This window comes from Mus musculus, chromosome 17 (assembly GCF_000001635.26).
Source record: "Mus musculus strain C57BL/6J chromosome 17, GRCm38.p6 C57BL/6J".
Taxonomy (NCBI): Eukaryota; Metazoa; Chordata; class Mammalia; order Rodentia; family Muridae; genus Mus; species Mus musculus.
The window spans coordinates 22,014,121-22,028,347 of NC_000083.6; the positions used below are offsets into that span (position 1 = coordinate 22,014,121).

The 14,227-nt window shown below is 42.1% G+C and overlaps 1 pseudogene; it reads left to right on the top strand.

Annotated features, from left to right (window-relative positions):
- Positions 844-4,463, top strand: Gm9620 (predicted gene 9620; annotated as a pseudogene).

Genomic DNA, 14,227 nt, shown 5'->3' on the forward strand with positions numbered 1-14,227 from the left:
CTGTACCAGAAAAAATGCCTCCTTGATTCAAAAGAAGCACTCTTCCAATGCCCCCTTGGCCAAACTGTTCACCTCCCCTAGAACCTCCTGCCACCGTTTATTGATGTTCAGTGCTGTGACTTGGACTTGTAGGAGGACTAGGATTGCCTAGACCCTATTGGCAGTGGCTTGTTCAGAGATCTCCTATTGGAGAAGGACAACAGTCTCATTTGTGAACGTATTTCATACCAATATTAAATGTCTTTTTTACTATAATTTTAGTATAGTATTTTCCTAAAATCATTGGTGCTTCTTGGTTTTTGCTGCTCTCAGTGTTTTTTGAGCACTTTGTTGTTACTTCAGGTTCTGTATCTTTCAGTTAATGTTTCCATTTTCCAAAACAATCACAGGAGGGTTTTGCTTAATATCTCCGGAGAATATTAAACTCCATCTACATTGTATTCTAATTGATATGCCCTTTCATCTTTCTTTGTACCATCTCTCCAAGATTTCCATCACCATAACTTTTGTATAGTTTAAAATCATCTCTGGTATTATCCATCTCTCATAACTGTTGAAGACTTTATAGTTTCTTACAATTTTATAAATTTTAGGAAGATTTTTCTTCTATAAAAATCGCCTGTAAATTCTTGTTACAGATTACTTAAAATCTTTACAGAACACAAATATCCTTTTATGTTTCTTCCTGCTTGAATGAGAACATGTTAGTTATGAGTCCGTATTCATGTCTCATTTATGTATTTTTTCTATCTTTTGTTAATATGAACATTCCATTTCACACACTTTAAAAAATTTGATGTGCTCTAGGTTTGAATATTTGTTCTATTTTTAATAGAACATGATCAGAGGGAAAGCGGAATCTATACCTCCGTCCGCGGTAGCAACTGAAGAACTGCTGGAGACAATCTTTCTGGACTCTGCGCTGGCGGAGGGAGTGCTTGTAGGAGGTTGGCCTGGTGCAGTTTGCACCGTGGGGACGCTGCTGTGCATGGAAGGTGAAGAATGACTACGAGCCAGACGTGCACCGTGTCCCCCCTCCCCCTCCATGTTAGGAGTTCGTTTCAAGTAGGCTCATCGTCTTCTCTTAATGCTTTCTAAAGAAGTACCGGGCAACTTTTTTAGTGAGAGGTGGACGTAAAACTTGTTTCTAGCAGTGTCCGGAAAACATCTGCTTTTGAACTGAAGTTTGTCAGACTTGAAAATCATTTTAATGGTTTTTGTGCTGCAAAACTGAACGCGAAAGTCTGGGGTTCGTTTTTTTGACTCCTGGCAAAGCCTAAATGCATTTAAAGTATTCTGAGGATGATCTGGAGGATGTTTTGTGTTTTGACCTTAAAGTATGCAGGACTTAGATAAATCTTAGATAACCTTGAGAACTGCTGCATCTGGGGAGTAGGGCCTTTCAGAGATAAAGGATGCTGGGAGAAGTTGCCAGAGTATCACTGGGCTAGGGAGCCCGTGCTAGTTTCACAATTCCTGGGAACTGGGACTGACCTTCTACTTACCCTCTTAAACTTTTTTCAAGCTAACTTTTTGGTATGTGGCTCCAGCCAAAGCTCAAAAATTATGCTCTTTTGACACATGGATGCTTTTTTGATATTTGGGGTTTCCTTGCAGTCTAGACATCCAGCTAGCAACACCATATCTCTTGCGACTTTCACAATTAATCCTGTGTTTCAGTTAGCTTGTTTTCATCTAGATGTGGCCTTGACTGGGAAATAATATTTTTTGAAGTGAATAGAGAGTGTGTCAAGAAAATTAAAAACCTTGGATATTACAACCTTGGCTTTCCTTTGGATGACTCCAGGGACATGTGAAAATAACATGAGGGTTGAAAATGACTGAAATGTGAAAGTAAGTGGCTGCTGCCCTCAGGGTTGGGAAGTGGACATCTTACAGAAGATAACACTGAAATGAAGCTTTGAACCAGAAGAAAAGATGTTTGGTTTTCACAAGCCAAAGATGACCGAAGTATAGAGGGCTGCTGTATATGCAGAGTCCTCCAGCTCCCGGTTCACGGACAGTAAACATTACGAAAAGGACTTTCAGAGCTGTTTTGGGTTGCATGAGACTCGCTCAGGAGACATCTGTAATGCCTGTGTGCTGTTTGTGAAAAGATGGAAGAAGTTGCCGGCAGGATCAACAAAACAAAACAAAACAAAACAAAACAAAAACTGGAATCACGTGGTAAATGCAAGAGCAGGCCCTAGTCTAAAGGCAACATTGAAACCAAAGGAAGTGAAAACTCTATCTGGAAACAGGATGAAAAGCAACCAGATCAGCAAACTGCAGAAGGAATTTAAACGCCACAACTCTGATGCTCACAGCACCACCTCAAGTGCCTCTCCAGGCCAGTCCCCATGCTACAGTAACCAGTCAGATGAGGGCTCAGATACAGAGATGGCTTCCAGCTCTAATAGAACTCCGTTTTTTTTCCTTCTTAAATCTTACCTACTGGAAAAGACAGAAAATATGTTGTGGGATCATCTATAAGGGCCGTATTGGGGAAGTCCTCATTGACACTCATCTCTTCAAGCCTTGCTGCAGCAGTAAGAAAGCAGCTGCCGAGAAACCCTAGAAGCAGGAGCCGGCACCTCTGCCCATCTCCACTTAGGAGTGGTGACTGAGGTTCATTTAGAAGGGAGCAAAGAGGGTTTTAAACGTTGAAAAGACCACAAAACAAACTGACCCTCCTATTTTTAACTTGGATACCTGCTATTCTGCCAAAACACATTTTCTAGAATAGTTTTTAATGGGTTACTGTCCTTACCCTTCATCCAACAAACTCTGAAGCCAGTCTCTAGCTTACTGCAAGAAAAAGAAGTGTACATAATATTTAAGATGCTGAGTATTTCATAGGAAAGCTGAATGCTCCTGTAAAGTGCTCTTTAAGTCTTTTTTTTTTTTAAATTCCCTCTAATGAATGGAATTAGGGGAATTTCAGGGGACACAGATGGGATTTGTTGTGTGATAAACCATATGTAGTTTAGTCTTTCTGTGGAGAGGCAGTGGTTGGGGCATTTTTAAATGGCTGGCTACACTTGTTTTCCCTCATGATAATTTGTCATAACTCAGTAGCATGACCTGCCCCTAGAAGGTAGTTAAAATTTGTAAATGCTAAGGCGTTGCCAGGTCCTGATGAGTCAGACCTGTACTACTGATTATTAAGCAGGACAGACTGAGCTTTCTGCAAATAGCTTGAAGGAAGAAACAGTTTCTGAACACACAAGTAGCACCGTGAAGAAACAGTTTCTGAACACACAAGTAGCACCGTGTCGCCTCCCTTTATCTTCATATTCATAAAAGACTTTATGTGGATGTTGTAAAACAGAACCAGATCTCCTTCTGGGGAAGGCCTTGCCTCTAGGATGGACAGGGTAGACTAGGGATAGTCCCAAAGCATCAGCACAAAGTAGAGAGCACATGGTTAGAAACCACTTCATCAGAATGTGAGTCCTGGGGATGCATGTGCACAGTTGATGCTGCTTGGGACACGTTTCTTAGAGGGCTTACAGTATGTAAATAATTGACATTGGTGTTAACACGACTGTCGGGGATTCACTGAAATCCACATGATTCAGTTCTAGCTCTGGATTACCTCAGTTGACCTTTGTGGAGGTTTTATCTATAGAGCAGTTCTTTGCCTTGTCATAGACCTTATTAAGGTTTGGGGGTTTGTTCCTTCGTTGTTTTCCTCTCACTATTTAAAGTTGACTAGAAGAGAAGAGTTGTGTGTTGAGGCTAAGTTGGTGGGTTGGGTTGGCTTCTTAACATCAAGAAACTGAATGGAGCTCCACACCTCTAGATCTCAATGATTCGGTTGGCTTCTCGGTGGAACCCAACTGAAGTTGTCTAATTGCCTCTTCTCAGAGTTCAGGAAAAACAGTAGTGCCACTTGAGACCTCGTAGAGGAGGTGTACGTGGCTGCCTTAGTATTCTGTTCCTCGTGATTATTTTAGAAACTGGATTTTAAAAAGTCTTTTAGAGTTTCACAACAAGGAGAAGCCACAGTTTGTGGCATCCTATAGTTTTACATTGTGTATTTCTTCCTTTTAGGAAAAACCTACCTAGTACAAGCTACCACATGCACAGACAGCCCAGTGAGTGGGCCATTTCTCCACAACCCTGGTGTAATACAGAATCCAGCCATTACCATTCTCCTGCGTTACTTTGACATGGGATTTTTTTTGTATATTTTGGCTGCAGTATTGGTGGTAGAATATACTTTGATGGATCATCTCTACTTCTGTATTTATTTATTTATTTGTTTGTTTATTACTAGACCTCAACCACAGCCTTCTCCCCCTCCACTCTCAGCCTGTAGGATGTACTGTATGTAGTCATGCACTTTGTATTAATATATTAGAAATCTACAGATATGTTTTGTACTTTTTATACTGTTGTATACTTATAATCAAAACTTTAGGGTATTGAATAAATTTAGTCTTATTAGAAAAATAAAAATAAAATAAAAAGACATGATCAAACTGGAGGCTGCTGGTTGAAGTTTGAGAAGATTGGGGATATTCTGCTATTGTGTGCATGGTTCTCTGGAGGCCTGCTAGGCATTATTGGTTTTCTATGCTGTTCATGGCCCTCTTTCTCAATGGTGCATGTGATGGTTTTATATGTTTGTCCCAAGGAGTGGAACCAGTCGAAGTTGTGGCCCTGTTGGGGTATGTGTGTTTCTGTGGGTGTGGGCCTTAAGACCCTCATTCTAGCTGCCTGGAATGAAGTATTCTGTTAGCAACCTTCAGATAAAGATGTAGAACTCTCAACCTTAATGTTATTTTTGACATGTTTACTGGCTATGGACCACCAGAGGGCAATGAAGTAGCCAGAAAAAGAGCAGGATATAGAGCTGTAATGTACATACTGTTTATTAATTTTTTTCTTCGGCCTAGGAAAGCCCATGAACTCTGGGCTTTGGTGTCCTGTGGGGCATTGGGCTATGCAAAGACAGTCTGGTCTCCAGTTGAGCTGAGGTGAACACTACGACCCAGTGTTGATAATTCACCTACATGGGATGCTTGAAGGAGTTCTCTCATGTCTCCTGGAACTCTGGCTCCTGTCAAAGTGACCACCCCCTCAACCCCCACAAGAGAAGCATGGTTAGTAGTCACATAGGCAATGTCCCAAGCTTCTCACCTTCAAGCTAAATTTCTCCCCAGTTATGTAGTAACAGTAAGATAAAGCAACCCACTATAATAGGGGCTGTTTGGCCCCTCCTCATGCTCTTACTCTCTCACTCCTCTTGCTCTCTTGCTCTCTCTTTCTGTCTAGCTTATCTTCTCTCTCCCTCTCCCTCTCCCTCCCCCTCCCCCCCCTTCCCCTCCCCTTCCCTTTCCCCTCTCCCTCTCTCCTTTCCCCATTCTTTTCTCTTGGCCATGGCCAGTCTCTCTCTCTCTCTCTCTCTCTCTCTCTCTCTCTCTCTCTCTCTCTCTCTCTCTCTCTCTCTCCACCTTTCCTCTTTCTCCCTTCATTTCTACAATTAAGCTCTAAAACCATAGACAGCCTCTGCTCATCAAGGCCTGCTGCACAGACCCTTGACTGTATGGGAATCTCTCTCCCTAACCTTCTCTCCCATAACCCTGGGGCACAGTGTGTTGCTCCAGAGCTTCCTGGTCCGGGGCTGCCCCTTGTCCACCTCCTGTCGAGTGGGGTCAGTGGCTTAGATCCCCACCCGTGGCTGACTGAAAAGCATCTAGCAGCCCTCCTACATCTGCCTGCTCAGAGTATAGGGGGAACTCTAGCTGGATGTGGGCTATCGTCCCTCCCTGTTCCTTCCCCCAACCCCTTTTAGTTCCCACAGTGCCCCTGCCCTCCATTCTTTTGTCAGTGGCAGTTAACTCCCCATACTACCCTGTTCTCTCCTTTTTCAATGTGAGTTTCGGTTGCCATTCATGGACTTAGTCACTACTACATGAGGATTAGAAGGCATCTGGCCCATGGAGGATGAGGGAACCTGATGAGGGAACCAGTCACCATTTGGATAACTGTGGTAAATACCACCACTTTTAATGCTGGTACTCTGATAACCCAGACTCACTTATAACCCCTACACAGGGAAAGGGATTTTGGTATTACAGCTGTCATCATTGTGGCCATCATTGCAAGCATTGCCAGGGTGACAACAGCTGCTGTTGCCTTGACACAGACAGCCACTATGGTGGAGACTGTCAATGCTGTTGTAGTCTCTAAGCCAGCTGAGGCACCACAGGTGTAGGAGGTACTAAATCAACATCTTTATTAAGCCATCCACAATTTACAACAACAGACTGACTTACTGGCAGAAGAGTTGGACCTTGTTAGGGACATGTCTCTATTGGCATGGGAACCATTTCACTTAATTTGCCTAGCACCTTACCAGGTACATTACACCACTTAAGCCCAACAACATTTGGCTCAATATCTTGAAGGTACCTGGCCAGACAAATTCCTTAATGATTCTGTACCCTTAAGGGAGCATATAGTCAACCTCAATGCAACTAGGGTATCTGTGCTTTCCCTAGTTGCGGTATTCTTGGGAAAAGTGTGGAGCAATATTAAGAGGCTCTTTTACTCCTTATAACCGGATAGCCTCTTAAACCATGATGGGAGGAATTGTCACACTAATAATTATTTTGTTGAAGTGTCTTGCACCACATAACTCTAAGCAGCACTTCATAAATAAGTTGACTCTCCAGGTGCTGATGGCTCTCAAAAGTCCTTATTATACCCCCCCTCCCAAGGAAGTGATCAAAGCTTGGAAGGCAGAGATCCATGAGACCACCATGTAAGATGTTCCTCGTCCCCTTGTGTGACATGCTTCTAGAGTGATATCTCTTTGAGGACTGGTAGTCAATGACAGGTAAGATCCTGGAAGACAGGACAACTGACAGCACAGTCCAGTATACTGGGAATCCTCCAAGGTGGGGTCAACAATCTTGAGGCAATGGCAGCACCCTGGCTGGAACTAGATTGCCAAAATCTAAAAACAAAAGGATTTCCAATGTAGCAGGAACTGCAGGGCCAACTCTATATAAAGGCCAGGGGCCATGCAACTGTAAAGAATCACCTATAGGAGGACCTAATTGAGGACTGCCTGAGAGAGCAATGATTGCTGGCCCAGACAATATCAGTCCACCTGGAATTGCAGTTTAGAAGAGATGCTTTCTTGGGACCAATGGAACACTGTGGGAATATTAATGGAGCTTGAAGCAGCTTGCTGCAGCATTTCTCACCTGTTCCCAGAGTCTGTGTTGTTTATTCTGAGCCACAGCACTTTCAACCTAAGGGCAGGTAGGGCCAGTCAGCAAGTAGTCCAGGGCACAGGCAGCACAACAGGACATGAAAAACACCACTAGTTTGGCTGGCTTCACGACCCTCCAGACTGGTAGTCATACAGGGGGAACTTCTGAGGCAACACACTGAAATGTAGTACCAGGAAAATGTTAGTGATCCTGAAGGAAAAAAAAAAAAAAAAAAAAACCAGACAGGAGCCAATCAGATGCAACTCAGGCAGGGTCTTTATTCTATTTAAGATAGCTCCCCCCCCCCCTACACACACACACACACATACACAAAGCACACTGCTGTCATGCAGGACAGTTTTGCTGGTGGGATAGACCCAAATATCTATCGGACCAAGGCTTTATAGTAAGCAACAAGATGGTGATAATTGTTCAGGCATCTAATGGAAAGCTACTGTGGCCTTTAACATAATTGGCTGGTGCTGACAGTCATATAAGAAACTTAATTTCTGCTCCCCTCTGCATTGATTGTTGTTAAGCAGGTTGTTAGCTTATAATGTGAGGGTTCTGGTTTGTTGAGAGAATACCTGGAGACACTCGTCTTGTTGAGGATGTAACCTGGAAATGCTTTTGTTCTTGGGGATTAGCCTAGAGACTGGAGTTAGGCTCAGGTTTTGTTGGGGGTGGGAGCTTGGAAACTAATGTTAGGTACCAGCCTGTTAGTTTACCAGAGTTCAAACTTAGGTCAGGTTCTCTAAAGTGGAGTGTATGTTTAAAGATTTGGCCTCTCAAGAAATAATGGATTGTGGGGAATTGCAGGGTGGTATCCAGTTGAGCTGAGGTCTGAACCCCGAGGTCATAATTCACCTTCATGACACGGTAGGCATTCCCTCATACTCCTGGAGCTCTGAACCCTGCCTAAGTTACCCACCCCACAGCCCCCACAAGAGAAGCATGGTCAGTAGTCATGTAGGCAATGACCCAACCTTCTGACCTTCAGGCTAACCTCCTTCCCATTTACCTAGAAATGGTAAAGACCATAAAAAGGGCTGTTCAGTCCTACCTTACTCTCTTACCTCTTATGCTCTTTCTGGTCTCCTTCTTTCCTCTCACTGTCACTCTCCCTCCCCTCTCTTTGTCTTCTCTCCTCTCTCCTTTCTCTTTGTCCTCTCCTCCCCTCTCTCCTACTTACTCACCTTCTCTCTATCCCTCTCTCTCTCTCTCTCTCTCTCTCTCTCTCTCTCTCTCTCTCTCTCTTTCTCCCTGCGTTTCTATAATAAAGCTCTTAAACCATAGAGAGTCTCTGCTCCATCAAGATCTGCTGCACACTCACTCTGATCAGTGTTGGGAACCTCTTCCCTCATCCCTCTCTCCTATAACCCTGGTGGCTTTAGCATGGTAGCTCTGGGGATCCCCAGGTAGGGTTGTCTCTTGGACACCCCCTGAAGAGTGGGATACAGGAATTCCCACACAGGGATGAGTGGAAAGGGTATATAGCAGCCCTCCCATGCCTGACTGACTAGAGAATAGGGACTGACTCTGACAGGGCGTGGCCCTTTTTCCTTCCCCCACTTCCCCAGGGCCCCCCCCTTTTTTTGTTCCCAACAATGGCAGAAATTAAATTCGAGGATCTTTGCAATTGCCACAATGTCTAAGGAGAACCATGTTTTCAAACAATAGATGAGGCAAATCCTCTACTATAGCATTCTCATGTAAAGCTGAGCATCCTGTAAACAGTTTTCATAGCTGATCTGGTTTGCATACCTGTCACACGAATGCCATTGCACAACTAATTCCCTGAAAGCTGTGCTGGCATGCAAAAACCCTGTATGAGATTAACGCAGTTCAAAGCTCAGCATGGGAGAAAGGGATCATCAGACCACTACATGTTATCAACAGCTCTTGGCTTTGGAAGAAGGAAAGGAAGTTCTTTTCAGAGATGTACTCATGTACATCCACCTAGTATGTGGATTTAGTACTTTAAAAATTGTGAATATGGAGATGTGAGGAAGCATTATGGGAGTGAGTATATGGATCTGAGGAAGATGCAGTGTATTTGATCAAAGACAGGATATATACATAAATGAGTATCCACAGACCATAAAAACCAATACTTATTTATTTCTTCAGTTTGGACACTTGAAATCACTTATCCAGACTTTACACTTACCCTCACACTAGCAGAGATACCTTCAAATTTTTCCTCGTACTTGTTACCTTGAATCATTATGTATCCTTCCCACTCTGTCTCGGGCTGCCCTGGATCCTCTCTGCATAGCCTCCCCACATACTCTTTGCCAGCCTAGGGATGCTGTACCCTCATGTCTGAACCCCACCCTGGGTTCAGAACCCTTCAAATAAAGGTTATATAGACTATATTTTCCCATTGGTATACCATCACCCCCTTCTCTTCTTGCCTGCACACTCCCTTCCCCTGGGCTAAAAACAGAAAAAAAAGAGAACAAATATCTTAACATTTAATGCCCAGAATCCACTGTACCCCTACCCCCATAAAAAATAACCCTAAAACTACGAAAAAATAATTTGGCTCAAAGAACAAACTTCATCTGTGTCTCCTAAGAAGGGAAATTTATGTAATTCTCAATGTATGGAACTACAAAACCAGAGACATGTTCCAGAAGGAAAAAGCTTCTACAGCATGTGAATCAACTCAAAATAAGATAGAAACAAAATAATTTGGGACAAAAAACAGAACAAATATCTGCAGGAGACATCTTGGATCCCAGACTCCACCAAGACTACTCTGCACAGGTGAGAGTGTGGACTATAGAAGCTAACAGCTTCTGGGACAGGTCCTGTTTCGGGCCTTCATCTTCTGCCAGGAGGCAAGTCTGATATCTGTGCAACTTCCCTAAAAGAGGAGAGCCTGCCTGCAGAGAGTGCTCTGACCAATGAAACTCAGGAGAGAGCTAGTCTCCCCTGTCTGCTGGTAGAGAATAACAGAATCACGAGAGGAACAAGCTCTAACCAGAGACAACTATAACAACTGACTCCAGAGTTTACCAGATGGCGAAAGTCAGACATAAGAATCTTACTAACAAAAACCAAGACCACTCACCATCATCAGAACCCAGTACTCCCACCTCAGCCAGTCCAGGGCACCCCAATCCACCTGAAAACCTAGACCCGGATTTAAAGGCATATCTCATGATGATGGTAGAAGACATCAAGAAGGTCTTTAATAACTCACTTAAAGAAATACAGGAGAACACTGCTAAAGAGCTGCAAGCCCTTATAGAAAAACAGGAAAACACATCCAAACAGGTGATGGAAATGAACAAAACCATACTAGACCTAAAAGTGGGAAGTAGACCCAATAAAGAAAACGCAAAATGAGGCAACGCTGGAGATAGAAAACCTAGGAAAGAAATCTGGAACCATAAATGCGAGTATCAGCAACAGAATACAAGAGATGGAAGAGAGAATCTCAGGTGCAGAAGATTCCATAGAGAACATCAGCACAACAATCAAAGAAAATGCAAAATGCAAAATGCAAAAAGATCCTAACTCAAAACATCCACGAAATCCAGGACACAATGAGAAGACCAAACCTAGAGATACTAGGAGTAGATGAGAATTAAGATTTACAACTCAAACGGCCAGCAAATATCTTCAACAAAATTATAGAAGAAAACTTCCCAAACCTAAAGAAAGAGATGCCCATGAACATACAAGAAGCCTACAGAACTCCAAATAGACTGGACCAGAAAAGAAATTCCTCCTGACACATAATAATCAGAACAACAAATGCACTAAATAAAGAGAGAATATTAAAAGCAGTAAGGGAAAAGGGTCAAGTAACATATAAAGGCAAATCTATCAGAATTACACCAGATTTTTCACCAGAGACAATGAAAGCCAAAAGAGCCTGGACAGATGTTATACAGACACTAAGAGAACACAAATGCCAGCCCAGGCTACTATGCCCAGCCAAACTTTCAATTTCTGTAGATGGAGAAACCAAAGTATTCCATGAGGGAAACAAATTCACACATTATCTTTCCACAAATCCAGCCCTTCAAAGGATAATAACAGAAAAAAACCAATACAAGGACAGAAACCATGTCCTATAAAAAACAAGAAAGTAATCCTTCAACTAACCTAAAAGAAGACGGCCACAAGAACAGAATGCCAGCTCTAACAACAAAAATAATAGGAAGCAACAATTACTTTTCCTTAATATCTCTTAATATCAATGGAATCAACTCCCCAATAAAAAGACATAGACTAACAGACTGGCTACACAAACAGGACCCAACATTCTGCTGCTTACAGGAAACCCATCTCAGAGAAAAAGACAGACACTACCTCAGAATGAAAGGCTGGATAACAATTTTCCAAGTAAATGGTCTAAGGAAAAAGCTGGAGTAGCGATTCTAATATCTAATAAAGTCGACTTCCAACCCAAAGTCATCAAAAAAGACAAGGAGGGCCTTCATACTCATCAAAGGTAAAATCTTCCAAGAGGAACTCTCAATTCTGAATATGCTCCAAATACGAGGGTAGCCACATTCATTAAAGAAACTTTAGTAAAGCTCAAAGCACACATTGCACCTCACACTATAATAGTGGGAGACTTCAACACACCACTTTCACCAATGGACAGATCATGGAAACAGAAACAAAACAGCGACACAGTGAAACTAACAAGTTATGAAACAAATGGATCTAACAGATATCTACAGAACATTTTATCCTAAAACAAAAGGATATACCTTCTTCTCAGCACCTCACGGGACTTTCTCCAAAATTGAACATATAATTGGTCACAAAACAGGCCTCAACAGATACAAAAATATTGAAAGTGTCCCATGCATCCTATCAGATCCCCATGGACTAAGGCTGATCTTCAATAACAAAATAATTAATAGAAAGCTAACATTCACGTGGAAACTGAACAACACTCTTCTCAATGATACCTTGGTCAAGGAAGGAATAAAGAAAGAAATTAAGGACTTTTTGGAGTTTAATGAAAATGAAGCCAGAACATACCCAAACTTATGGGACACAATGAAAGCATTTCTAAGAGGAAAACTCATAGCTCTGAATGCCTCCAAAAAGAAACTAGAGAGAGCACACATTAGCAGCTTGACAACACACCTAAAAGCTCTAGAACAAAAGGAAGCAAATTCACCCAAGAGGAATAGAAGGCAGGAAATAATCAAACTCAGGGGCGAAATCAACCAAGTGGAAACAAGAAGAACTATTCAAAGAATCAACCAAATGAGGAGCTGGTTCTTTGAGAAAATCAACAAGATAGATAAACCCTTAGTGAGACTCACTAGAGGGCACAGGGAAAGCATCCTAATTCACAAAATTAGATATGAAAAGGGAGACATAACAACAGATCCTGAAGAAATCCAAAACACCATCAGATCCTTCTACAAAAGGCTATACTCAACAAAACTGGAGAACCTGGATGAAATGGGCAAGTTTCTAGACAGATACCAGGTACCATAGTTAAGTCAAGATCGGGTTAATTATATAAACAGTCCTATATCCCCTAAAGAAATAGAAGCAGTCATTAATAGTCTCCTAACCAAAAAAAAAGCCCAGGACCAGATGGGTTTAGTGCAGAGTTCTATTGGACCTTCAAAGAAGATCTAATCCCAGTTCTGCACAAACTATTCCACAAAATAGAAACAGAAGGTACTGTACCCAACTCATTCTATGAAGCCACAATTACTCTGATACCTAAACCACAAAAAAGACCCAACAAAGATAGAGAACTTCAGACCAATTTCCCTTATGAATATCAATGCAAAAATACTCAATAAAGTTCTCGATAACCGAATCCAGAACACATCAAAACAATCATCCATCCTGACCAGGTAGGTTTCATCCCAGGGATGCAGGGATGGTTCAATATATTGAAATCCATCAACGTAATCCAGTATATAAACAAACTCAAAGACAAAAACCACATGATCATCTCGTTAGATACGGAGAAAGCATTTGACAAAATCCTACACCCATTCATGATAAAAGTCTTGGAAAGATCAAAATTCCAACTCAATTCTTCAACGAATTAGAAAGGGCAATCTGCAGATTCATCTGGAATAACAAAAAACCCAAGATAGCAAAAACTCTTCTCAAGTATAAAAGAACCTCTGGTGGAATCGCCATGCCTGATCTAAAGCTGTACTACAGAGCAATTTTGATAAAAACTGCATGGTACTGGTATACTGACAGACAAGTAGACCAATGGAATAGAATTGAAGACCCAGAAATAAACCCACACACCTATGGTCACTTGATCTTTGACAAGGGAGCAAAAACCATCCAGTGGAAATAAGACAGTATTTTCAACAAATGGTGCTGGCACAACTGGCGGTTATCATGTAGAAGAATGCGAATTGATCCCATTCCTATCTCCTTGTACTAAGGTCAAATCTAAGTGGATTAAGGAACTCCACATAAAACCAGAGACACTGAAACTTATAGAGGAGAAAGTAGGGAAAAGCCTGGAAGATATGGGTACAGGGGGAAAATTCCTGAATAGAACAGCAATGGCTTTGGCTGGTAAGATCAAGAATTGACAAATGGGGCCTCATAAAATTTCAAAGCTTCTGCAAGGCAAAAGACACCGTCAATAAGACAAAAAGGCCACCAATAGATTGGGAAAGGATCTTTACCTATCCTAAATCAGATAGGGGACTAATATCCAATATAAATAAAGAACTCAAGAAGGTGGACTCCAGAAAATCAAATAACCCCATTAAAAAATGGGGCTCAGAGCTAAACAAAGAATTCTCACCTGAGGAATACCAAATGACTGAGAAGCACTTGAAAAACTTTTCAACATCCTTAATCATCAGAGAAATGCAAATCAAAACACCCCTGAGATTCCACCTATCACCAGTCAGAATGGCTAAGATCAAAAATTCAGGTGGGCTTTCCTTTAGCCTTTCCACCCAGACTATGAAGTTCTTTTGGGGAGACTGTCATGGCTGTCTTCATTCTGGCAGGCACAG